Source organism: Triticum urartu, chromosome 2A (genome assembly GCF_056163025.1).
Source record: "Triticum urartu cultivar PI428250 chromosome 2A, HENAU_Tu73, whole genome shotgun sequence".
Lineage (NCBI taxonomy): Eukaryota > Viridiplantae > Streptophyta > Magnoliopsida > Poales > Poaceae > Triticum > Triticum urartu.
The window spans coordinates 701,474,064-701,499,622 of NC_141874.1; positions in this window are offsets into that span (position 1 = coordinate 701,474,064).

The following is a 25,559-nucleotide window of genomic DNA, read 5'->3' on the forward strand; positions in this document are numbered from 1 at the left end:
CTCCACCTCCGCCTCCTCAGAAGCGGACTCATCCTCAAAGTCCATTTCCTTGCCAACGAACGCACGTGCCTTGCCAGATGAGCTCTTCTTGTGTGATGAATACTTGGAGGAAGACTTGGAAGAAGATTTTGAGTATTTCTTCTTCTTCTTGTCGTCAGAGTCATACTCCTTGCTCTTCTTCTTCTTGTTCTCATTGTCCCACTGTGGACACTCGGAGATGTAGTGACCAGGTTTCTTGCACTTGTGACATGTTCTCTTCTTGTAGTCATGAGCAGAAGCTTCATCATTCCTTGAGCATGATCGTGAAGACTTTTTGAAGCCTTTATTCTTGGTGAATTTTTGGAACTTCTTCACAAGCATAGCAAGCTCCCTTCCAATGTCTTCAGGATCATCAGAACTACTGTCAGACTCTTCTTCAGATGAGGAGACAGCCTTTGCCTTCAAGGCACGAGTTCGCCCATAGTTGGGACCGTAGATGTCTCTTTTCTCAGAAAGCTGAAACTCGTGTGTGTTGAGTCTTTCAAGTATGTCAGACGGATCGAGTGTCTTGAAATCAGGACATTCTTGAATCATCAGGGCTAGGGTGTCAAACGAACTGTCAAGTGATCTCAGGAGTGTCTTGACGACTTCATGCTTGGTGATCTCAGTAGCGCCGAGGGCTTGAAGCTCATTTGTGATGTCAGTGAGTCGATCAAACGTGAGCTGGACATTCTCATTGTCATTTTTCTTGAAGCGGTTGAAGAGGTTGCGAAGGACACTGATTCTCTGATCTCTCTGGGTTGAGACGCCTTTGTTGACCTTGGAGAGCCAGTCCCAGACTAGCTTAGATGTTTCCAAAGCACTCACGCGGCCATACTGTCCTTTGGTCAGATAACCACAGATGATATTCTTGGCAGTAGAGTCCAGTTGAACGAACTTCTTGACATCAGCAGCAGTGACACCTTCTCTAGCCTTGGGAACGCCGTTCTTGACGACATACCATAGGTCGACATCAATGGCTTCAAGATGCATGCGCATCTTATTCTTCCAGTAGGGATATTCAGTTCCATCGAAGACGGGGCACGCAACAGAGACTTTAATTATCCCTGCAGTCGACATAGCTAAAACTCTAGGTGGTTAAACCGAATCACACAGAACAAGGGAGTACCTTGCTCTGATACCAATTGAAAGTGCTAGTGATCGACTAGAGGGGGGGGGGGTGAATAGGCGATTTTTATGAAAGTCTTCAAAACATGGAAGTTTTGAAAACAAACGATAGAAATAAACCTATTACCATGCAACGGAAGGTAGACTACACTAGGCAAACCATAGTCAAGTATTCAATGAAGTGAAAGCGCAATGACTAATAGCAGCTAGGCAGTAAGGATCAGGTAGGAAGATATTGTAAAGCCAATCAGAATAAGTAATCACTCAGTGAAGCCAAATGGTGATGCAATCGTACAATGACTTCACAAGGACCAACAGTAAGTAAAGGGAAGGGAAGGATGAAACTAGTGACTCGTTGAAGACAATGATTTGTTGGACCAGTTCCAGTTGCTATGACAACTGTACGTCTGGTTAGGGAGGCTGAGATTCAACTCAGAAGACCTCATCTTCACCTTATTCCCCTTGAGCTAAGGACAACCAGTCCTCGCCCAATCACTCTGGTAAGTCTTCAAGGTAGACTTCCAAACCTTCACAGACTTCGTTCACCGGTGATCCACAATGACTCTTGGATGCTCAGAACGCGACGCCTAACCGGCTGGAGGATTCACAGTCCTCAAGTGTAATAAGTCTTCAGATCACACCGACAAGAAGACTTAAGTGATGCCTAACACTCTTTGGCTCTGGGTGATTAGGGCTTTATCCTCTCAAGGAATTCTCTCTCAAAGGCTTCGAGGTGGGTTGCTCTCAAACGACAAAAGCCGTACTTTAACTCTGAGTAGCCTACCGTTTATGGTTGTAGGGGGTGGGCTATTTATAACCACTAGGCAACCCGACCTGATTTGTCCGAAATGACCCTGGGTCACTAAGGAACTGACACGTGTTCCAACGGTCAGATTTCAAACACACACGGCAACTTTACTTGGGCTACAAGCAAAGCTGACTTGTACAACTCTGAACAAGATTCACTCTCATAGTCTTCACTCAAAGACATAGGATTTTTGGTTAAGCATCACTTCAGTCATTCTGACTAGTTTTCTTGGACCCCACTTAACAGTACGGTGATTTCTATGACTCAACAAAGAAGAAAAAGAACTACAAAAGATCTAAGTCTTCGCGCTCCATAGTCTTCATGCGATGTCTTCTCTTGTCATAGTCTTCAATGTGAATGTCTTCACATACCACCTTTGACTTCAATGTCTTCATACATTTTTAGGGGTCATCTCTGGTAGGAAAACCGAATCAATGAGGGACTTCTACCTGTGTTATCCTGCAATTCTCACAAACACATTAGTCCCTCAACTAGGTTTGTCGTCAATACTCCAAAACCAACTTGGGGTGGAACTAGATGCACTTACAAATATAGGTATCACGTCCGTGTCAAGTATACCGACTTCTGCCTGAATCTACTACTATTACTCCACACATCGACCGACTCCTGCCTGCATCTAGAGTATTAAGTTCATAAAAAACAGAGTAATACTTTAAGTAAGATGACATGATGTAGAGGAATAGACTGAAGCAATATGATGTAAACCCTAATCTTTTTATCCTCGATGGCAACAATGCAATATGTGCCTCGCTACCCCTACTTTGTCACTGCGTGAGGACACCGCAAGATTGAAACCAAAGCTAAGCACTTCTCCCATTGCAAGAAAAACCAATCTAGTTGGCCAAACCAAACCGATAGTTCGAAGAGAATTACAAAGATATCAAATCATGCATATAAGAATTCAGAGAAGATTCAAATAATATTCATAGATAAGCTGATCATAAATCCACAATTCATCGGATCTCGACAAACACGCCGCAAAAGAAGATTACATCGGAGAGATCTCCAAGAACATCGAGGAGAACATGCTATCACTAGTACAAAAAGGGCCTTTAGTCCCGGTTCTGGAACCGGGACTAAAGGGTCAGTACTAAAGCCTCCCCCTTTAGTCCCGGTTCCAGTCCCGGTTCTAACTGGAACCGGGACTAAAGGCCCTCCACGTAGCCGCTGCCTGGAGGTCCACCTTTAGTCCCAGTTGGTAACACCAACCGGTACTAAAGGAAATTTTATGATTATTTTTTGAATTATTTTTTTGATTTTTTTGATCTTTTTAGAATTTTAATTTCTGAATGATTTTAACCTCTAATCTCTAATCACCCCTCATCACTGCTCAATTTAACCTTTAATATGTAATCACCCCTCATCATTCCAAATCATCTAACTTCCCGAACGGTCACCCATCCTCTCACTACTCCAGCCTGAGCACGCTTAACTTCCGGGTTCTATTCTCCCTCATTTCCAAGTCTGCACTTGTTGTTTTCCTGACAATAGTAAGAAGTCAATTCTATTAACCCTCAAGAATTTAGCTTGAGCATGAAGTCACACATTTCACTGTTTGAGTTTGAAACTATTGTTCTAAAAATCAATAATTATTTAGTAACACTAATATTTCTTGAATAAGTAGTTTGACCATAGTTTGACCCTAGTTTGACCACAGTTTGACCATAGTTTGACCAGATTTGACCAAAATTCAAAAAACTGAAATAATTATTTAGTAACACTAATATTTCTTGAATAAGTAGTTTGACCATTGTTTGACCACAATTTGACCATAGTTGACCAAAATTCAAAAAAATTTAAATAATTATTTAGTAATACTAATATTCTTGAATAATTATTTAGTAACACTAATACTTCTTGAATAAGTAGTTTGACCATAGTTTGACCAGATTTAACAAAAATTCAAAAAAAACTGAAATTTGAGCATAACTTTTTTTCCTTTTAGAATTTGAGGATTTGCAAACAGGTCGTAGGCTGTCTCCATCAGACCCTTTAGTCTGGGTTCATGCCTCAAACCGGGACTAAAGGGCTAAGGTGAACCGGGACTAATGCCTTAGCCGCACGAACCGGGACCAATGCTCACATTAGTCCCGGTTCGTGACTGAACCGGGACTAATGGGCTGACCCGGCCTGGACCATTGCCCCCCTTTTCTAATAGTGTATTGAGAATCAAAGAGAGAGAGAGAGAAGAAGAAGCAATCTAGCTACTAGCTATGGACCCGTAGGTCTGAGGTAAACTACTCACGCTTCATCGGAAGGGCAATATAGTTGACATAGATGCCCTCTGTGATCGAATCCCCCTCCGGTAGGACGCCGGAAAAGGCCCCAAGGGATCTCACGGGAACAGAAGGTTGCGGCGGTGGAACAGTGTTTTTGTGGATGCTTCTGGAGGCTTTGGAATATATGTGAATATATAGGGCCAAGGGCTAGGTCAGAGGAGTCTCGAGGAGGTGGCAAGGTAGGCCCCCCCAGGGCGCCCCCTCCACCCTTGTCGTCGCCTCGTGACTCTTCTGACTTGGACTCCAAGTCCCCTGGGTGTCTTCTGGTCCAAGAAAAATGATTGCGAAAGTTTTATTCCGTTTGGACTCCGTTTGATATTCCTTTTCTGCGAAGCTAAAAAACACGGAAAAAATAGAAACTGGCACTGGGCTCTAGGTTAATAGGTTAGTCCCAAAAATAATACAAAATAGCATATTAATGTATATAAAACATCCAAAACATATAATATAATAGGATGGGACAATCAAAAATTGTAGATACTTTGGAGACGTATCAAGCATCCCCAAGCTTAATTCCTGCTCGTCCTCGAGTAGGTAAATGATAAAAACAGAATTTTTGATGTGGAATGCTACCTAACATATTTATCCATGTATTTTTTTCTTTATTGTGGTATGTATGTTCAGATCCATAAGATTCAAGACAAAAGTTTAATATTGGCATAAAAACAATAATACTTCAAGCATACTAATAAGCAATCATGTCTTCTCAAAATAACATGGCCAAAGAAAGCTATCCCTACAAAATCATATAGTCTGGATATGCTCCATCTTCATCACACAAAATATTCAAATCGTGCACAACCCCGATGACAAGCCAAGCAATTGTTTCATACTTTTGGTATTCTCAAACCTTTTCAACTTTCACGCGATACATGAGCGTGAGCCATGGTCATAGCACTATAGGTGGAATAGAATATGGTGGTTGTGGAGAAGACAAAAAAGAAGGAGATAGTCTCACATCAACTAGGCGTATCAACGGGCTATGGAGATGTCAATCAATAGATATCAATGTGAGTGAGTAGGGATTGCCATGTAACGGATGCACTAGAGCTATAAGTGTACGAAAGCTCGAATAGAAACTAAGTGGATGTGCATCTAACTTGCTTGCTCATGAAGACCTAGGGCAATTTGAGGAAGCCCATCATTGGAATATACAAGCCAAGTTCTATAATGAAAAATTCCCACTAGTATATGAAAGTGACAACCTAGGAGACTCTCTATCATGAAGATCATGGTGCTACTTTGAAGTGCAAGTGTGCAAAAATGATAGTAACATTGCCTCTTCTCTCTTTTCTCTCATTTTTTGTTTGGATTCTTTGGCCTCCTTTTTCTTGGCTTCTTTGGCCTCTTTTATTTTTCCTCACATGGGTCAATGGTCTAATAATGAAGATCATCACACTTTTATTTACTTACAACTGAAGAATTTACAACTCAATACTTAGAACAAAATATGACTCTAAATGAATGCCTCCGGCAGTGTACCGGGATGTGCAATGACTCAAGAGCGACATGTATAAAAATGATGAATGGTGGCTTTGCCACAAATACGATGTCAACTACATGATCATGTAAAGCAATATGACAATCATGAAGTGTGTCATAATAAACGGAATGGTGGAAGTTGCATTACAATATATCACGAAATGGCTATGGAAATGCTATAATAGATAGGTATGGTGGCTATTTTGAGGAAGGTATATGGTGGGTGTATGGCACCGGCGAAAGTTGCGCGGTTCTAAAGAGGCTAGCAATGGTGGAAGGGTGAGGGTGTGTCGTGGTATTCTCACGGGGGGTGTGCAAGAAGACATATGCCACAAGGTGGCTTCGTGTGAGGGCAAGACTGTTGCCGGAATATCCAGGGACGGGTATGCGAGTATCACGCGCTAGTTTACCCAGGTTCGGGGCTCTCTGGAGAGATAACACCCCTACTCCTGCATGTCTGAGTATATGTAGTATATCTGGTACAGAGTTGCTCCTGGAGCTGTATCTCGGGCACGCGTGCCCATGGCCGAGTGGCCGTATGAACTAGTGGCCATGCATGTGTGTGTGTGCTAGCTAGTTATCTTGCTAGCTAGCATGCATGCGTGAGGCCTCTCCCCTGATGGATGGATGGAGCTAGCTTATATAGTGGTAGGCATGGGTGGTGGAGCTAGTTACAAACCAAGCTATGTAGTGGCATGGTCTAGGCATGGTGCATGTCATGCTTGTCCCCTGGGGTACTTTATAAATTAGTACCCAGGGGACACGGTACACTGTAGATGACGTCGCGGTATGGTCGTCCCGTCGGTGTCTCGTTAGGCTGCAGTTGACTTCGGGCAGTCGGTCTGGCGGAGGAGTCGGCAGCCAGCAGTCGGCCTGGTGGAGGAGTCGGCAGCCAGCAGTCGGCAGCCAGCAGTCGGCCTGGTGGAGCAGTCGGCAGCCAGTAGTCGGCCTGGTGGAGGAGTCGGCAGCCAGCAGTCGACAGCCAACAGTCGGCCTGGTGGAGCAGTCGGCAGCCAGCAGTCGGCCTGGTGGAGCAGTCGGCAGTCAGCAGTCGGCAGCCAGCAGTCGGCCTGGTGGAGCAGTCGGCAACCAGCAGTCGGCCTGGTGGAGCAGTCGGCAGCCAGCAGTCGGCCTGGTGGAGAAGTCGGCAGCCAGCAGTCTTCCTGGTGGAGCAGTCGGCAGCCAGCAGTCGGCCTGAGGGGCTTTACTAGCCCCGATGTCTTGAATTCTTGTTTCGCCGTCTTCGGGGTATCCGTGTCCAATTACTCCGACAGTAGCCCCCTAGCCTCCAGGCAACTTGGCAAAGTTGGGCGGAGGTTTTTTGGCGAGTGTTCATGGAAATGATCATGAAAAAGACAAAGTTAGTCCACGCAGATATATCAAATGTTTTCTTTTAGCATTGCAAGTTTTATGCGGAGGGTGCCGACTCGGTTTCTTCCGAGCCCCCTTAATCGTTTTCGTGTTCCCTCCACTTCTTGGCTTGTGCTCTTGCTTGCTGGACAGCCGCTCTGCGGTCTGTGGCGGAGAGTGGGCCGCGAAGTGGAGTGTACAGTACTCAGAGTCTGGGAGCAGATTCAACCGAGTAGATACTTGTAAAAGAAACGACCGGGTTGCCCGAACCGTTTTTCTTCCCAGACGTTTTTCGCTTGGGTGGCCTCCAGCGTTCACTCTTGCTAGTCGGACAGCCACTCTACGATCTGTGACTAAGAGTGGGCCTTTGGTACCGCACGGTACTAAGCCGTCTGCGGGAACTAATGTCTCAGGCCAAGCGGCCAGCCCCCGAGCCAACTCTGGCTGGCGCCGGGGCGAACAGTGATGCGACTGTAATAAAATGCGGAGACAGCCCCCGAGCATCGCTCGGGGTTATCCGTGCTCTTGCGGTGCAAAAATATGCGGGTGAGGAGCTCACATTGATTTTGGTGTAGCCGAGGCGGAGTTTGCCGAAGACAGCCGGCGTGGCTCAACGCTTGCTGAGCGCGCTGGCGCACCCGCTGGGTGCAGCCTTCGAGCCTACGGGTGCTCGAAGGGGTCCCGGCCGGTCAGGCTCGACCGGCCAGGCGGCGAGACATCTTGCAGCGCCCTTTTTCTTCTTCTTTCTTTTTTTTCTGCCAGCTGCTGACAGCTAGACAAAACTCTTCTCTTGTCTGCAATCTTCCACAGGGGCGCGTCAGCGCACCCACTGGGTGTAGCCCCCGAGATCTGGGCCGACTGCTGAGCTGTCGGGCCGGATCTCCCGGCAACTACTTTTTTCTTCTTCTTCGCGGGGGCGCGTCAGCGCACTCGCTGGGTGTAGCCCCCGAGATCTGGGCCGACTGCTGAGCTGCCGGGCCGGATCTCCCGGTGACTACTTTGTCTTCTTCTTCGCGGGGGCGCGTCAGCGCACCCGCTGGGTGTAGCCCCCGAGATCTGGGCCGACTGCTGAGCTGTCGGGCCGGATCTCCCGGCAACTACTTTTTTCTTCTTCTTCGCGGGGGCGCATCAGCGCACCCGCTGGGTGTAGCCCCCGAGATCTGGGCTGACTGCTGAGCTGTCGGGCCGGATCTCCCGGCAACTACTTTTTTCTTCTTCTTCGCGGGGGCACGTCAGCGCACCCGCTGGGTGTAGCCCCCAAGATCTGGGCCGACTGCTGGGCAGTCAGGCCGGATCTCTCGGTGACTACTTTATCTTCTTCTTTTTCTTCTTCAGACGGCTGGGCGGGCGGACCCCGACACAGCAGTCGGGCTCTTTGCAGCCGGCCAGGTAGCCAACGGTCGGACACACATTTCTTTTCTCTCTCTTTGTTTTTTAGCAGTCGGCTACACGAGCGGCCCAGCCCACTTTTTCCAGCCGACCCCTAGGCAATCGACCTCTTCTTTTTCTTTCTGTCCGGCTCCACGCGGCGAGCCGGACCCTCCTTTTTTTTCACAGCCAGCCAGCTGGGCACACAGCCCTTGACTCTTTTCTTTAACACTGCTCTGCTCTTTTGTTTGCCCATCCCTGTGTGGGCAGTCGGCCACAACAGGAGCCGACAGCGGGCGAGCGAGGAGCCGGACGGTGCGGCGCGACACATCCGGCCGCGGAGCGGGGCGCCGGCTGGGGTGGAGGAGGAGCCGACCTGGGGCGCAGGCACGCGGGAGGCTGTGTGCTGGCAAGGACGAGAGGACGGCAGGCGGTGATGCGGGCGCGGGCCGAACGGGGCCTACAGGCGCGGTAGGCGGACGCGAGCGCGACCAGGCGAAGGAGGAGGCCGGAGCCGGCCGGGCCCGCCGCAGCCGGCGCGGGAGCAGGCGGACACGCGCGTGCGGAGCAGGGGAGCCGCGCCGCGGACGAAGGCGGGCGAGCAGGTGAGGCCGGCAGGCGCAGGAGCCGCAGTCGGCCGGGGCGGCGGTGGTCGGCCACAGCGGCGAGGCGGACAGGCCTCTCGCTCGAGGCGGCGCGCGGGGAAGCCGGCACGGGGAGGAGGCCGCGGGGGCGGAGCCGGGTGCCGGTCAGCGTGGTCGAGGCAGCTGGGAGCTAGCGCCGTGGCGGCCGGGCATGCGGGGGCGGGAGCCGGAGCAGGGACCCGACGCGCGTGGCAAGTGCCAGCCGCGGGACGGGAGCCGGCCGCGGGGCGGAGCCGCGAGGGCGTACACTGAGAGACCCGGGGCCGGGGTGGAGCAGAGCGGAGGCGATGCCGTGCATGGCCATTATCTGAACATTGTCTGGATATCATCTGACCAATGTCCATACTATCCAACTAGTATCTGACTCGCATCTCGACTATGCATGGGTGTATGGGGTAGTCTGGGTAGTAGTATTTTGCTAGTGTATAGCTAATGGTTTGACCATTGTTTGACTCACATCTAGCTTGCTAGCATAGATGATATATGGAGTAGCGAACGCACGCTTCGGCCAGAGCAAGGCACAACGCGGAGGGGAGCAGACGCGAGCGACGCGGCATGGCGCGCGCATGGATGCGGCCGACCGAAGCGAGGCACCGCGCGCGGCGCGTGCGCGGACGGACGGTCGGCAATGCAGTGGTGATGAAGATGGCGAGGCCGACGGCGAGGACGCGCCGTCCCGCGCGGCCGCTCCGAGGGTGGGTCGAAGTCGAGCCCGCGAGCGCTACCGGAGAGACGGCGCGACGCCGTGGCGGTGATGGCGAAGATGGTCCCGCCTGGACTGCGAAACCAGCAGCAGCTCGGTAGCATAGCTCCGCCCCACGGTGGGCGCCAAATGTCGTGGTATTCTCACGGGGGGTGTGCAATACGACATATGCCACAAGGTGGCTTCGTGTGAGGGAAAGACTGTTGCCAGAATATCCAGGGATGGGTATGCGAGTATCACGCGCTAGTTTACCCAGGTTCGGGGCTCTCCGGAGAGATAACACCCCTACTCCTGCATGTCTGAGTATATGTGGTATATCTGGTACAGAGTTGCTCCTGGAGCTGTATCTCGGGCATGCGTGCCCATGGCCGAGAGGCCGTATGAACTAGTGGCCATGCATGTGTGTGTGTGCTAGCTAGTTATCTTGCTAGCTAGCATGCATGCGTGAGGCCTCTCCCCTGATGGATGGATGGAGCTAGCTTATATAGTGGTAGGCATGGGTGGTGGAGCTAGTTACAAACCAAGCTATGTAGTGGCATGGTCTAGGCATGGTGCATGTCATGCTTGTCCCCTGGGGTACTTTATAAATCAGTACCCAGGGGACACGGTACACTGTAGATGACGTCGCGGTATGGTCATCCTGTCGGTGTCTCGTCAGGCTGCAGTTGACTTCGGGCAGTCGGCCTGGCGGAGGAGTCGGCAGCCAGCAGTCGGCCTAGTGGAGGAATCGGCAGCCAGCAGTCGGCAGCCAGCAGTTGGCCTGGTGGAGCAGTCGGCAGCCAGCAGTCGGCCTGGGGGAGGAGTCGGCAGCCAGTAGTCGGCAGCCAGCAGTCGGCCTGGTGGAGCAGTCGGCAGCCAGCAGTCGGTAGCCAGCAGCCAGCAGTCGGCCTGGTGGAGCAGTCGGCAGCCAACAGTCGGCCTGGTGGAGCAGTCGGCATCCAGCAGTCGGCAGCCAGCAGTCGGCCTGGTGGAGCAGTCAACAGCCAGCAGTCGGCCTGGTGGAGCAGTCGGCAGCCAACAGTCGGCAGCCAGCAGTCGGCAGCCAGCAGTCGGCCTGGTGGAGCAGTCGGCAGCCAGCAGTCGGCCTGAGGAGCTTTGCTAGACCCGATGTCTTGAATTCTTGTTTCGCCGTCTTCGGGGTATCCGTGTCCAATTACTCCGACAGAGTGCGTATAATCCATGGACTCAACATTAGTCATAAAGAACTCACATACTTATTGCAAAAATCTATTAGTCATCAAAACAAAGTACTACACGCATGCTCCTAGGGGGATAGATTGGTAGGAAAAAAGCCATCGCTCGTCCCCGACCGCCACTCATAAGGAAGACAATCCATGAATACATCATGCTCCAACTTCGTTACATAACGGTTCACCATACGTGCATGCTACAGAAATCAAAAACTTCAACACAAGTATTTCTCCAATCCATAATTAATAACTAGCATGACTCTAATATCACCATCTATATATCTCAAAACAATCATAAGGAATCAATCTTCTCCTAGTATTCAATGCACTTTATATGAAAGTTTTTATTATATCCCTCTTGGACGCCTATCACATTAGGACTAAATTCATAACCAAATCAAATCACCATGCTGTTTAAAGAGACTCTCAAAATAATATAACTGAAGTATGAGAGTTCAACAATTTCTATAAAATAAAACCACTACCGTGGTCTAAAAAGATATAAGTGAAGCACTAGAGCAAAATTGCCTAGCTCAAAAGATATAAGTGAAGCACATAGAGTATTCGAATAAATCACAATTCATGTGTGTCCCTCTCAAAAGGTGTTTACATCAAGTATGATTGTGGCAAACTAAAAATCAAATACTCATATCATACAAGACGCTCCAATAAAAACACATATCATGCGGTGAATAAAAATATAGCCTCAAGTAAAGTTACCGATAGACGAAGACGAAAGAGGGGATGCCTTCTGGGGCATCCCTAAGCTTAGGCTCTTTGTTGTACTTGAATATTACCTTGGGGTGCCTTGGGCATCCCCAAGCTTAGTCTCTTTCTACACCTTATTCCATAGTCCATCAAATCTTTACCCAAAACTTGAAAACTTCACAACACAAAACTCAATAGAAAATCTCATGAGATCCGTTATTATAAGAAAATAAATCACCACGTATGGTACTCTTGTGAACTCATTCTTTATTTACGTTGGTTTAATATATACTGTATTCCAACTTTTCCATGGTTCATACTGACGATGACATGTACCTATGGTAGGGTCTTAGGCCTGGCCTAGACGCCCTACGCAAGGAAACTACCCTAGAGTCAAAGACATACAAAGTTCTACAGAAGATAACGACTGAAATCACCCTAAAGTGTAATCCACTCGACAGCAGATTCCACTCGGATATCCCAATTCCACTTGACATAATCATTACACTCGACTATACAAAAGAATCACTCGGAGCATAGAAGGCCTACAGTCCTCCAGGATGGCAATAGTCAGGCATTCACTCTGTAGTCATAAAGATCATTAATAGCAGGCGTTACTAGTAACGCCCTGTCTTAACTCACATTGAACCCTGTGTAACCGAGGGATGGAGGGGCCTAGCGCATTCTATATAAGCCACCCCCTCCTCTGGCACAAGGGTTCACACCCCCTGTAACTTTCACGCATAATCTAGTCGACAAGCCTCTAAGGCACCGAGACGCAGGGATGTTACCTCCTCCGAGAGGGGCCTGAACTCGTAAACCTGCGTGTACAACCTCGTCGTAGCTAGGGCCTTGGCTCCTTCTATGTACCCCCTATTCTTACTGTCAGACTCACTCCCACGACAGTTGCCGCCCACTGTGGGGCAGGCGTCTTAGCGACTTCCGGTGAGGTTGCAACACGAGGTCCGCCTTGGAGCGCTCGTCTTCATCGCTGATGACTCTGCCTGGCTCCAAGAAGCCCCCCTCGACATCGAGACTCTCCCCGTCTGTGGGGCGACACACTTCCGCGCGTGCTCTTGCGACATCCTATTGCGGCAGCCGTCGACCCATTATCGGTCGGCTCCCACGACGTCCTCGCTCCCCATTGTTCGCCATCGCAAACGATCTGGTCGATCGTGGCTCCAGCGGTGGGTGAGACATGCAGTGGCTCGCTAGTCGACCACCCCTCAAGTCGCGGCAATCGAGCCCGACGAATATCTCTATGGGTCGTTCGATCTGCCTACTGGTCACTCGGACACTCTTTCCGAGTGCGAAAGCAACGACCCCGCGGCGGAAGTCCTCATGGTCAACTCCCCACGTAGTCCGCCTGGATTTCGCCGCTGCGGCAGCGGCGACCCGACGTGCGTTCATGATGAATACTACCCCAAGCCCTCAATGCGGAGCAGAGGGAAGAGCTACATCGCCGCAACATCGAGGCGCTCCAGACCCCCATCATTGGAGAGACCTCTGAGGCTCGGGCCTTGGAGGTTGTGCGCTTGGCCACCTTGGCTGAGCATACGCGACTGAAGAATCTCCAGCGGTCACTCGACGAACGCACCCGTCAACAGATCCCTGGATCCAGTCGACAGCCACAACAACTGTTTCCGCCTGAACATCAGGTATAACGTACTCTGGTTCAAAATCTCGTAGCAGCAGCACGTATAGCAGAGTCAATTCAACCGTCTCGTTCAGAAGCTAGTAGAGGTTTGCTGCTGATCCGGGCGCTGCTCTGAGTAGCGGGTGAACAGAACTCAGTTGTTTCTCAGTCGCGTAACAGAATCCATAGTAGATATGTGATTGTGGACACAGTTCATTCAGCACATAGCCCGAGATCGCCCCAGCGACGTGACGATCGTGGTTACCGACAAGATCAGTACCTTGGTCGGGGCCACGGGTACTTTGATCTTCGCAATGACCACCGTCAAGTGCCCACACCCCCTTCGAGGGGCGGATCGTACGCGCCCTGGCGATATGATGACATACGCCCATATGGTGACAAGCAAAGAGCTCCAGTCGACCCAAGAGAATCTGTATTTGATGCAAGGTCAGTTCTTGTACAGGGTTTGGTTGACAGAGGCAGAGCACACCGAGAAGGACAAGACAGAGATTGTCCGATTGGTAATAGGACATTTGTTTTAGGGCCCGAGTGTTTCACTAGAGCCATCCGAGCTGCTGAGATTCCCCCCAATTTCAGATTGGCTGCTGGTGTGAGCAAGTTCACCGGTGAGTCAAAGCCAGATACTTGGTTAGAAGATTACCGAGTGGCAATGCAGATTGGTGGAGGCAATGATGATGTAGCCATGAAACACCTGCCCTTGATGCTGGAAGGTTCGGCCAGAGCTTGGTTGAATCAGTTGGCTCCTGGGAGTATTTTCTGTTGGGAAGATTTAACCCGAGTGTTTATCAAGACATTCGAGGGCACTTGCAAGAGACCTGCTGGGCTGACTGAACTGCAACACTGCGTTCAGAAGCCGAATGAAAGCTTGAGAGATTTCATCCAGAGATGGACTACCCTTCACCATGTTATGGAGAATGTGTTAGAACACCAAGCAGTTTGCGCCTTCAAAGAGGGCGTCCGATACAGAGAGCTCATCCTGAAGTTTGGTCGATCCGGAGACATGTCTCTGGGCCGAATGATGGAAATAGCCACTCGGTATGCAAACAGTGAAGAAGAAGACCGATTCCGTAATGGTAAGGGGAAATCAGTCGACCAGGACACTGGAGGAGAAAACACCAGTCGAAAACAGAAACGTAAATCCGAAGTTGCAGGTCTTGTTGAAGCTGCGGTTCTGAATCAAGGAAAGTTTAAAGGAAAACCTAAAGGGCCTTGGGTGCCCAAAAAGGTGAAAGATCAGTCAGGCAGTGACGTCTTGGATTTACCGTGTCACATCCACACGAAAAAGGATGAAGAGGGTAACCTGATTCTGCCCAAACATACCACTCGACAGTGTCGACTCCTGATTCAACAGTTCCGAGAGGGTCAGCCCACGGAGAAGGACTCTGATAAGGATGAGGAGAAAGAGGAAGACGATGGTTATCCCAATGTCAACGCCACTTTGGTGATTTTTGCTGATGTCGAGAGCAAAAGTCGACTGAAAGTTATCAACAAAGAGGTGAACATGGTTGCTCCGGCAACTACGACGTACTTGAAGTGGTCAAAGACTCCTGTTACATTCGACCAGTCAGATCACCCAGCGCACGTTGCTACCCCCGGACGGCAAGTGTTAGTGGTCGACCCGGTTGTTGGGGGCACCCGACTGACTAAAGTACTTATGGATGGTGGTTGTGGTTTGAACATTCTGTACGCTGAGACCCTCCAGGGGATGAGCATTCCGATGTCCAAACTCAGTGAAAGGAACATGCAGTTCCACGGTGTCATCCCCGGGAAAAAGGCAAAATTACTCGGACAGATTGCTCTTGATGTGGTTTTCGGTGATTCCAAGAATTACCACAAGGAGAAGTTGATGTTTGAGGTGGTGGATTCATAGTGCCTACCATGCTATTCTGGGCAGGCCCGCATATGCATGTTTCATGGCTCGACCATGTTATGTATATCTCAAGTTGAAGATGTCGGGGCCTAGAGGCGTGATCACAGTCACAGGGCATCGGCAAAAAGCTGAAGAGTGCCTTCAGAAAGGCTCAAGAATTCCTGACGAGCAGATGGCAGCAGTAGAGATGGAAGAATACAAGAAGAATGCAGACCCGAGTGATTTGTTGTGAGCCAAGAAGCCTGCTTCGGAATCCGCGTTTCAGTCGGCCGGAGAGACAAAACATGTCCATATTCACCCGAAAGACCCCAATGCTGCTCCGACCCACATCTCAATGACAATCGATAGCAAATAGGAAGAAGAGCTCATCCAGTTCCTCCGTGAGAACTGGGACATCTTCGCATGGAAACCATTAGACATGCCGGTGTACCCATGGGACTGGCTGAGCACCGTTTGCGTGTCGACCCAAAAGCAAAACCTTTCAAAGAGCACCTCCGTTGGTCTGCCGTGGAGAAGAGGAAGGCAATTGGTGAAGAAGTGGCTCGGCTCCTAGCAGCTGAGTTGATCCGCGAGATATACCACTCCGAGTGGCTCGCCAATGTCATCATGGTCCCCAAGAAGGATGATTCACTCAGTATGTGTATCGACTTCAAGCACATCAATCGTGCTTGCCCAAAAGATCACTCCCCTCTCCCCCGTATCGACCAGATTGTCGACTCAACTGCGGGTTTGAGCGTTTGTCCTTTTTGGATGCATATTCCGGGTACCATCACATCCGACTGTATGGGCCCGATGAAATAAAAATGGGCTTCATCACCCCATTCGGGTGCTTTTGCTATGTCACCATGCCTTTTGATCTCAAGAATGCTTGTGCCAGGTTCATGCGCATGATTCAGAAGTGCCTGTTCACTCAAATCAGTCGGAATGTGGAAGCCTACATGTATGATATCGTGGTCAAGTCACGCAAATGTTCCGACCTGTTGGCTGACCTCGCTGAAACATTTGCCAACCTAAGAAGATATGATATCAAGCTCAATCCGTCTACATGCACATTCAGAGTACCAGGAGGAAAGTTACTCGGTTTTCTTGTTTCCGAACGAGGGATCAACGCAAACACGGAAAAGATTGGAGCAATCCTCTGAATGAAATGCCCTGTGCGTGCGCATGACGTTCAGAAGCTTATTGGTTGCTTGGCTGCATTGAGCCGATTCATTTCCCGTCTCGGTGAAAAGGCATTGCATCTTTACCGACCGATGAAAAAGTCTAATATGTTTGAGTGGACTCCTGAAGCTGAAGCAGCGTTTGTAGAACTCAAAGCTCTGCTTCCCACCCAACCGGTGCTTGCTGCCCCAGTCAGCAAAGAGCCTCTATTGTTGTATATCGCAGCCACTGGACAAGTTGTCAGCACAGTGCTTATGGTCGAGCGGGAGGAAGAAGGAAAAGCTTACAAAGTTCAACGCCCAGTGTACTACATTTCTAAAGTCTCGACTCCGTCTAAGAAAAGGTATTCACATTACCAGAAGCTTGTCTATAGAATTTATCTGACCACGAAGAAAGTTGCACATTACTTCGCAGACCACTCACTTTCAGTCGTCAGCGATGCTCCATTATCAGAAACTTTCAAGAATCGAGATGCAACAGGTCGAGTGGCTAAGTGGGCGATTGAATTTCTCCCTCTGGATATCATGTTCAAAGCAAAAAAGGCAATCAAATCTCAAGAAATTGCAGATTTCTTGGCCGAGTGGATTGAGCAACAGCAACCAACTCAAGTTCACTCGGAACACTAGACCATGTTTTTGATGGTTCCAAGATGCTAAATGGTTCTGGTGCTGGTGTGGTTCTAGTATCCCCAGGAGGTGACAAGCTCAGTTACGTTCCCCAGATTCACTTTGATTCCTCCAACAATGAAGCTGAGTACGAAGCACTTCTCTATGGGTTGCATATGGCCATTTCACTAGGCGCCCGTCGTATGATGGTATACAGCGACTCAGACTTGGTGGTCAATCAAGTGATGAAAGTATGGGATGTCCGCAGCCCTACCACGACCGGGTACTGCAATGTTTTAAGGAAGTTGGAGAAGAAGTTTGAAGGGTTAGAGCTCCATCACGTTCCTCGATTAAAGAATCATGCAGCCGATGACTTGGCAAAAATAGGTTCCACTCGGAAGCCTATCCCTAGTAATGTGTTCTTGGAGCATCTCCACACCCCGTCAATACAAGAAGATCCCTTTATAGAGGAGCCCCCGCAACCAATAAGTGCTACCAATCCGACTGAAGTTGAAATATCAGTAGTAGTGGACTTGGTCATGGAGGTTCTAGTAATCACTCCCGACTGGACAGTGCCATATATTGCATATCTTCTCACGCAGGAGCTCCCAGAGGATGAAGATGAGGCCTGCCAAATCATCTACAGAACCAAAGCCTTTACGGTAATAAGTGGACAACTTTTCAGAGAGAGTGTTACCGGAGGAGCTTAGCGATGCATCTCTCCAGAAGAAGGTCGACTGATCTTAAATGAGATCCACTCGGGGATTTGTGGTCACCACGCGTCCTCTCGGACCATCGTGGCCAAAGCATATCGAGTTGGATCCTACTGGCCACGAGCAAATGAAATGGCTAAGGAGATAGTCGAGAAGTGTGAAGGTTGCCAGTTTTACTCAAACATGCCCCACAAGCCCGCATCGTCCTTAAAGACTATTCCACTTTTCTGGCCATTTGCTATTTGGGGACTGGACATGGTTGGACCTCTGAGGACCAGCATAAGTGGCTTCACCCATCTACTCGTAGCAGTCGGCAAGTTCACTAAGTGGTTTGAAGCCAAACCCATTAAGAACCTCGACTCAAACACAACCATCAATTTCATCAGAGAGTTAATATTCCGATATGGAGTCCCTCACATCATCATCATGGATAACGGCTCAAACTTTGATTTTGATGATTTCAGAGCTTTCTACGCTTCCCAATGCACTCGGGTCGACTATGCATCCGTTGCGCACCCACACTCGAATGGACAAGTTGAAAGGGCAAATGGTTTGATCCTGCAGGGGCTGAAACCCCGATTGATGTGTGACCTCAAGCATGCAGCCGGAGCTTGGGTGACTGAGTTGCCATCTGTTTTATGGGGATTGAGGATGACTCCTAATCGGTCGACTGACCGAACCCCTTTCTTCATGGTGTACGGTACTAAAGCCGTGCTTCCAAGCAATTTACTACACAATGCTAGCTCCTCGAGTGGAACTCTTCTTAGAAGTTGAAGCAGAGCAAGAATGACAGGACGCTATTGATTTGTTGGAAGAAGAAAGAGAGATGGCTCTGATCAGGTCGACCATCTATCAGCAAGACCTGCGTCGATTCCACGCCCGAAATATCAGAGGTCGAGCATTTCAGGAAGGAGATCTAGTGCTCCAAGTGCACCAGAAACGGCCTCACAAGCTTGCTCCAGCATGGGAAGATCCCTTCATCATCACCAAGGTGCTCCACAACGGGGCGTATCACCTTTACAGTGTGTGATACGTCTCCAACGTATCTATAATTTTTGATTGCTCCATGCTATATTATCTACTGTTTTGGACTATATTGGGCTTTATTTTCCACTTTTATATTATTTTTGGGACTAACCTATTAACCGGAGGCCCAACCCAGAATTGCTATTTTTTTTGCCTATTTCAGGGTTTCGGATAAACGGAATATCCAACGGAGTCCAAACAGAATAAAATCTTCGGAAACGTGATTTTCTCGCCGAACGTGATCCAGGAGACTTGGACCCTACTGCAAGGGATCAAAGAGGAGGTCATGAGGGTGGGGGGCGCCCCCCTAGGGCGCGCCCCCTGCCTCGTGGGCCCCTCGGTGCTCCACCGACGTAGTCCTTCCTCCTATATATACACATGTACCCCCAAACGATCAGAACAGGAGCCAAAAACCTAATTCCACCACTGCAACTTTCTGTATCCACGAGATCCCATCTTGGGGCATGTTCCGGTGCTCCGCCGGAAGAGGGCCGTCATCACGGAGGGCTTCTACATCATCATAGCCCCTCTGATAAAGTGTGAGTAGTTTACCTCAGACCTTCCGGTCCATAGTTAGTAGCTAGATGGCTTCTTCTCTCTCTTTGAATCTCAATACAAAGTTCTCCCCCTCTCTTGTGGAGATATATTCGATGTAATCTTCTTTTTGCGGTGTGTTTGTTAAGAACGATGAATTGTGGGTTTATGATCAAGTCTATCTAAGAATAATATTTGAATCTTCTGTGAATTTTTTTATGCATGATTGGTTATCTTTGCAAGTCTCTTCGAATTATCCGTTTGGTTTGGCCAACTAGATTGGTAGTTCTTGCCATGGGAGAAGTGCTTAGCTTTGGGTTCGATCTTGTGGTGTCCTTACCCAGTGACAGAAGGGGCAGCAAGGCACGTATTGTATCGTTGCCATCGAGGATAACAAGATGGGGTTTATTTCATATTGCATGAATTTATCTCTCTACATCATGTCATCTTGCTTAAGGCGTTACTCTGTTTTTAACTTAATACTCTAGACGCATGCTGGATAGCGGTTGATGAGTGGAGTAATAGTAGTAGATGCAGAATCGTTTTGATCTACTTGTGACGGACGTGATGCCTATATACATGATCATGCCTAGATATTCTCATAATTATGCACAATTCTATCAATTGCTCAACAGTAATTTGTTCACCCACCATAGAATACTTATGCTCTTGAGAGAAGCCACTAGTGAAACCTATGGCCCCGGGTCTATTCTCATCATATCAATCTCCATCACTTTTATATTGTTCTGCTATTTACTTTGCCTTTACTTTTTACTTTGCATCTTTATATCAAAAATACCAAAAATATTCTATCCATCAGATCTCACTCTCGTAAGTGACCGTGAAGGGCTTGACAACCCCTAATCGCGTTGGTTGCGAGTAGCTATTGATTTGTTTAGGTACGAGGGACTTGAGCGTGGGCTCCTACTAGATTGATACCTTGTTCTAAAAAACTGAGGGAAATACTTACGCTGCTCTACTGCATCATCCCTTCCTCTTCGGGGAAAGCCAACAGAAGCTCAAGACGTAGCAAGAAGGATTTCTGGCGCCGTTGCCGGGGAGTCTACGCAAAAAGTCAACATACCAAGTACCCATCACAATCCCTATCTCTCGCATTACATTATTTGCCATTTGCCTCTCGTTTTCCTCTCCCCCCAATTCACCCTTGCCGTTTTATTCGCCCTCTCTCTCTATCCTCCCTCTCTGTTTGCCTCTTTTTGTCCACTTGCTTTTTGTTTTCTTGTGTGTTAGATTGCTTGTTTGTCGCGATGGCTCAACCAAGATTTTGTGATCTTCACCTTAAAAGGTTAGAGGAGATCGAAAACAACGTTCGGAAGTTTATGGTTTTGCAATTTGAGCATAATAATTTCTTTAGAAATGAACTTAAAGAACAAAAAAGTTTTATGAGTTATATGAATAAAGAGCTTGATGATATGTCTAAAGAATTTGAGGGTATAAGATCCCAGATTGCTCGTCTAGAGAAGATGACTGCTGAAATTTCGGATATGCAAGCCACCTATGTCAATAAGATGGCCGCTAAACCGAATACCTATGAAAATCAAGATGAAGATTTAAAAGTTATTGATGTGTCTCCTATTAAATCTTTATTTTGCAATATGAATCTTGATGAAACTGAATATGATCTTCCTTTACCTAGAAGGCGTTCTAAAAATTCAGAGTGTTTAGATCTTAATGATGAAATTGATGAAAGTGGGATGGAAAGAAATAAAAATCTAGATGTTGCTAAATCCACTATATTGGATTTCAAGGAATTTAATTACAAAAATTGCTCTTTGATTGATTGTATTTCCTTGTTGCAATCCGTGCTAAATTCTCCACATGCTTATAGTCGAAATAAAGCCTTCGCCGAACATATTGTTGATGCCTTGATGCAATCTTATGAAGAAAAACTTGAGTTGAAAGTTTATATCCCTAGAAAACTCTATGATGAGTGGGAACCAACTATTAAGATTAAAATTAAAGATCATGAGTTTTATGCTTTGTGTGATTTGGGTGCTAGTGTCTCTACTATTCCCAAGACTTTGTGTGATTTACTAGATTTCCGTAATTTTGATGATTGCTCTCTAAACTTGCATCTTGCGTATTCCACTATTAAGAAACCTATGGGAAGAATTAATGATGTTCTTATTGTTGCAAATAGGAATTATGTGCCCGAAGATTTCATTGTTCTTGATATAGATTGCAATCCTTCTTTCCCTCTTATTCTTGGTAGGCCTTTCCTTAGAACGGTTGGTGCGATTATTGATATGAAGGAAGGGAATAGTAGATTTCAATTTTCATTAAAAAAGGTCATGGAACACTTTCCAAGAAATAAAATAAAATTACCATATGAAACTATCATGAGAGCCACTTATGGATTGCCTACCAAAGATGGCAATACCTAGATCTATTCTTGCTCGTTATGCCTAGCTAGGGGCGTTAAACGATAGCGCTTGTTGGGAGGCAACCCAATTTTATTTTTGTTCCTTGCTTTTTGCTCCTGTTTAGTAATAAATAAATTATTTAGCCTCTGTTTTGGTTGTGTTTTATGTGTTTAATTAGTGTTTGTTCCAGGTAGAACCGTTGGGAAGACTTGGGGAAAGTCTTGTTGAACTTGCTGTAAAAAACAGAAACTTTATCGCTCACGAGAACTGATGTTATTTTTATTTCAAGAGTGATATTTAGTTAATTATTTTTTCAGATGATTAACAGATAAATTCCTCACGTCCATAAATTTATTTTAGAATTTTTGGGGTTCCAGATTTTGCTCTAGCTACAGATTACTACAGACTGTTCTGTTTTCGACAGATTCTGTTTTTCGTGTGTTGTTTGCTTATTTTGATGAATCTATGGCTAGTAAAATAGTTTATAATCCATAGAGAAGTTGGAATACATTAGGTTTAACAACAATAAAAATAAAGAATGAGTTCACTATAGTACCTTGAAGTGGTCTTTTGTTTTCTTTCGCTAACGGAGCTCACGAGTTTTCTATCTTGAGTTTTGTGTTGTGAAGTTTTCATGTTTTGGGTGAATTCTTTTGATGGATCATGGAACAAGGAGTGGCAAGAGCCTAAGCTTGGGGATACCCATGGCAGCCCCAAGATTATCCAAGGACACCAAAAAGTCAAAGCTTTGGGATGCCCCGGAAGGCATCCCCTCTTTCATCCACTTCCATCGGTAATTTACTTGGAGCTATATTTTTATTCACCAACATGAGATGTGTTTTGCTTGGAGCGTCTTGTATTATTTGTGTCTTTGTTTGTTAGTATGCCACAATAATCCTTGCTGTACACACCTTTTGAGAAAGCCATACATGAATTAAAATTTGATAGAATACTCTATGTGCTTCACTTATATCTTTTGAGCTAGATAGTTTTGCTTTATGTGCTTCACTTATATCTTTTGAGCTAGATAATTTTGCTCTGTGTGCTTAACTTATATCTTGTGAGCTAGATAATTTTTGCTCTATGTGCTTCACTTATATATTTTGAGCTAGATAATTTTGCTCTATGTGCTTCACTTATATCTTTTGAGCTAGATAATTTTGCTCTATGTGCTTCACTTAGATCTTCTAGAGCACGGTGGTGGATTCGTTTTAAAGAAACTATTGATCTCTCATGCTTCACTTAAATTCATTTGAGAGTCTCTTAATAGCATGGTAATTTGCCTAATAATAATATGCTTGGTATTCAAGATTTGTGAAACTTTCTTTTGAGTGTGTTGAATACTAAGAAAAGATTGAAGCATGATAATTGTTTTGAGATATGGAGGTGATAATATTAAAGTCATGCTAGTTGAGTAGTTGTGAATTTAAAGAATACTTGTGTTGAAGTTTGTGATTCCTGTAGCATGCATGTATGGTGAACCGTTATGTGATGAAGTCGGAGCATGATTTATTTATTGATTGTCTTCCTTATGAGTGGTGGTCGGGGACGAGCGATGGTCTTTTCCTATCAATCTATCCCCCTAGGAGCATGCGCGTAATACTTTGCTTTGATAACTTCTAAATTTTTGCAATAAGTATATGAGTTCTTTATGACTAATGTTGAGTCCATGGATTATACGCACTCCCACCCTTCCACCCTTGCTAGCCTCTCTAATACCGCGCACCTTTCGCCGGTATCATACACCTACCATATACCTTCCTCAAAACAGCCACCATACCTACCTATTATGGCATTTCCATAGCCATTCCGAGATATATTGCCATGCAACTTTTCACCATCTAGTTCATCATGAAACATCCATCATTGTCATATTGCTTAGCATGATCATGTAGTTGACATAGTATTTGTGGCAAAGCCAACGTTCATAATTTTTTCATACTTGTCACTCTTGATTCATTGCATATCCCGGTACACTGCCGGAGGCATTCATATAGAGTCATACTTTGTTTTAGTATCGAGTTGTAATAATTGAGTTGTAAATAAATAGAAGTGTGATGATCATCATTCAATAGAGCATTGTCCCAAAAAAGCAAGGCCAGAGAAAAAAAGAAGGCCCAAAAAAATATAAATAAATAAATAAAGGGGCAATGCTACTATCCTTTTTTCCACACTTGTGCTTCAAAGTAGCACCATGATATAGCAAGTCTCATATATTGTGCTTCAAAGTAGCACCATGTTCTTCATATAGAGAGTCTCATATATTGTCGTTTTCATATACTAGTGGGAATTTTACGTTATAGAACTTGGCTTGTATATTCCAATGATGGGCTTCCTCAAATTGCCCTACGTCTTCGTGAGCAAGCAAGTTGGATGCATACCCACTAGATTCTTTTGTTGAGCTTTCATACATTTATAGCTCTAGTGCATCCATTGCATGGCAATCCCTACTCACTCACATTAATATCTATTGATGGGCATCTCCATAGCCCGTTGATACGCCTAGTTGATGTGAGACTATCTTCTCCTTTTTGTCTTCTCCACAACCACCATTCTATTCCACCTATAGTGCTAAATCAATGGCTCACGCTCATGTATTGCGTGAAGATTGAAAAAGTTTTTGAAAAAGTTAGAGTATGAAACAATTGCTTGGCTTGTCATCGGGGTTGTGCATGATTTAAATATTTTGTGTGGGGAAGATGGAGCATAGCCAGACTATATGATTTTGTAGGGATAAATTTCTTTGGCCATGTTATTTTGAGAAGACATAATTGCTTTGTTAGTATGCTTGAAGTATTATTATTTTCTATGTCAATATAAACTTTTGTCTTGAATCTTTCTAATCTGAATATTCATACCACAATTAAGAAGATTTGCATTGAAATTATGCCAAGTAGCACTCCGCATCAAAAATTCTCTTTTTATCATTTACCTACTCGAGGACGAGCAGGAATTAAGCTTGGGGATGCCTGATACGTCTCCAACGTATCTATAATTTTTGATTGCTCCATGCTATATTATCTACTGTTTTGGACTATATTGGGATTTATTTTCCACTTTTATATTATTTTTGGGACTAACCTATTAACCGGAGGCCCAGCCCAGAATTGTTGTTTTTTGCCTATTTCAGTGTTTCGGATAAACGGAATATCAAACGGAGTCCAAACGGAATAAAATCTTCGGAAACGTGATTTTCTCGCCGAACGTGATCCAGGAGACTTGGACCCTACTGCAAGGGATCAAAGAGGAGGTCATGAGGGTGGGGGGCGCCCCCCTAGGGCGCGCCCCCTGCCTCGTGGGCCCCTCGGTGCTCCACCGACGTAGTCCTTCCTCCTATATATACACATGTACCCCCAAACGATCAGAACAGGAGCCAAAAACCTAATTCCACCACCGCAACTTGCCGTATCCACGAGATCCCATCTTGGGGCCTGTTCTGGGGCTCCGCTGGAAGAGGGCCGTCATCACGGAGGGCTTCTACATCATCATAGCCCCTCTGATAAAGTGTGAGTAGTTTACCTCAGACCTTCCGGTCCATAGTTAGTAGCTAGATGGCTTCTTCTCTCTCTTTGAATCTCAATACAAAGTTCTCCCCCTCTCTTGTGGAGATCTATTCGGTGTAATCTTCTTTTTGCGGTGTGTTTGTTGAGAATGATGAATTGTGGGTTTATGATCAACTCTATCTATGAATAATATTTGAATCTTCTCTGAATTCTTTTATGCATGATTGGTTATCTTTGCAAGTCTCTTCGAATTATCCGTTTGGTTTGGCCAACTAGATTGGTAGTTCTTGCCATGGGAGAAGTGCTTAGCTTTGGGTTCGATCTTGTGGTGTCCTTACCCAGTGACAGAAGGGGCAGCAAGGCACGTATTGTATCGTTGCCATCGAGGATAACAAGATGGGGTTTAT